Source organism: Penaeus monodon, chromosome 12, assembly GCF_015228065.2.
Source record: "Penaeus monodon isolate SGIC_2016 chromosome 12, NSTDA_Pmon_1, whole genome shotgun sequence".
NCBI lineage: Eukaryota > Metazoa > Arthropoda > Malacostraca > Decapoda > Penaeidae > Penaeus > Penaeus monodon.
In genome coordinates this window covers 45511403-45513902 of record NC_051397.1, presented here as the reverse complement: position 1 = coordinate 45513902, position 2500 = coordinate 45511403, and positions in this window count along the sequence as shown.

Below are 2500 nucleotides of genomic sequence, written 5' to 3'. Positions count from 1 at the left end.
CATTATTATTATCTATTATTATTATTATTATTGTAACTATTATTATTATTGTTACTAATCATTAATATTATCATTATTGTTATTATGAGTTTTTATTTTTATTATTATTATTATTATTATTATTATTATCATTATCAATATCAATATTAGTAGCAGCAGTATTATTATTTCATTATAATTATCATTATCAACTTCTTCATCATTATTGTTATTAATGTTATTATTGTTGTTATTTACATCATTATTATCATTATCATTGTATTTTATCATTATTATTAGTTATTGTCATTATCATTCTTAATGGCATCATCAGTTATTGTTATTATCATGATTATTGTTATTTCAGCATAATTATCACTATTATTAACATTTCTATTGTTATTTATAACATAGGAGGAGGGGTTAGGGAGAGGGAGAGAGAGAGAGAGAGAGAGAGAGAGAGAGAGAGAGAGATATAATTAATGATAATTAAATAATTAAGTTTTATTCAATTTTTTGACAATGGATATTCTTGGTATGACATGCTGTCTGTTTTATTTTGCTTCTAAATGACCCCCTGTGTGCAAGGAATGGCCGGGGTTACCATTAACTGGCGGCGAGCGAATTGAACGCAGGTCAGCAAGATTGAGAGAGAGAGAGAGAGAGAGAGAGAGAGAGAGAGAGAGAGAGAGAGAGAGAGAGAGAGAGAAAGAGAGAGAGAAAGAGAGAGAGAAAGAGAGAGAGAGAGAGAGAGAGAGAGAGAGAGAGAGAGAGAGAGAGAGAGAGAGAGAGAGAGAGAGAAAGAGAGAGAGATAGAGAGAGAGAGAAGGAGAGAGAGAATAGAGAGAGAGAGAGAGAGAGAGAGAGAGAGAGAGAGAGAGAGAGAGAATAAGAGAGAGAGAGAGAGAGAGAGGAGAGAAGAGAGAGAGAGAGAGAGAGAGAGAGAAGAGTAAGAAAGAGATAGATAGAGAGAGAGAGAGAGGAGGGGGTAACCTTTAACACGCCCACACCTGCTACATGTACTTTCCTCTTTAGCTTCATCGAGAGGAACAAGCGGGAGAGATGGAGAAAAAGAGAGCGTGATAGGACAGAATAGTGAGGGATAGGAAGGAAAAAAGTGAAGAAGAGAAAGAGAGAGAGAGAGAGAGAGAGAGAGAGAGAGAGAGAGAGATAGAGAGAGAGAGAGAGAGAGGAGAGAGAATAGAGAGAGAGAGAATGGAAGGAGAGAGAGAGAGAGAGAGAGGAGAGAGAGAGGAGAGAGAGAGGAGAAGAGAGATAGAGAGGAGAGAGAGAGAGAGAGAGAGAGAGAGAGAGAGAGAGAGAGAGAGAGAGAGAGAGACATAGAGAGAGAGCACTGCATTGTTAACACCTCCATTAGGTTCAGCTGCAGACATAACAATAAACCTACTTGAAAACAATCACCAGTTTCGTCATAGGGACGCGAGTGGGAGGAAGTCCAACACCTGCATATAATCAAAACAAACTAGCAAACAAACAAACAAACTGAATTGATAGATAGAAAAAAAACACAATTAAGACCATTTTCGACACCAGTAAATAATTCGCGATAGAAAGTATCTTGAAGCCTCCAAAAATGAAATAAGAATAAAAAGAGACAAATAAAACACACACACACATAAAAAAAAATAAAAAAATGTATACCAGTTTCGACACCACTTCATCAAGAAAGCCAATTACGATAGAAATTGTCGCGAAGCCTGCAAAATAAATAAAAACAAAAATGAATCACAAATAAATCTTACAAAAAAAAAAAAGAAAAAAAACATTTCGAAACAACTTCATCAAGAAAGCCATTTACAATAGAAAATGTCCCGAGATTAGGTTACTGTTCCTCGCTCCGTTTTCTGTGGCTGGAATTGTGAATATTTTGGATGTGTTAGTATTGGCATTTTGTTTTATTCGAGTTGTTCTTCTCTTATTCTCCTGGTCTTTTCATTTCCTTTCTTATGTTTTTGTTTATTTGTTTTGCTTGTTTCTTTGATCGTTATGTTTTTCCGACTAATGAACACTTTCTTTATTTTCATGTATGATCATCATTCTTATTATGATTATCAATAATAGTATCATCAACAATGATGATAATGATATTAATGTTCCTTATCATTTTTTATCATTATTATTATTACTGTTGTTGTTATTAATGTCATTACTATTATTATTATCGTTATCATCATTATCATTGTTCTTGATATTATATTAGTATTATCAGTAGTATAGTAAAAGTACCCTCATTATTATTACAAATATTGCAATTATTATTTCCATTATTGCTGTTATCATTATTATCATTGTTTTTGTTAATGTTATTCTCACTATCTATTATTATTATTATCGTTTATATTATTATTGTTATTATTACCATATCTGTCATCATTATCATTATTTTATTAGTGCCATTGTTATGGCTATTATCATTGTTATTATTGTCATATCATTATCATTATTATCAACATCATTATAGTCATCACCATTATCATTCTTATTACCATTGTTATTATTG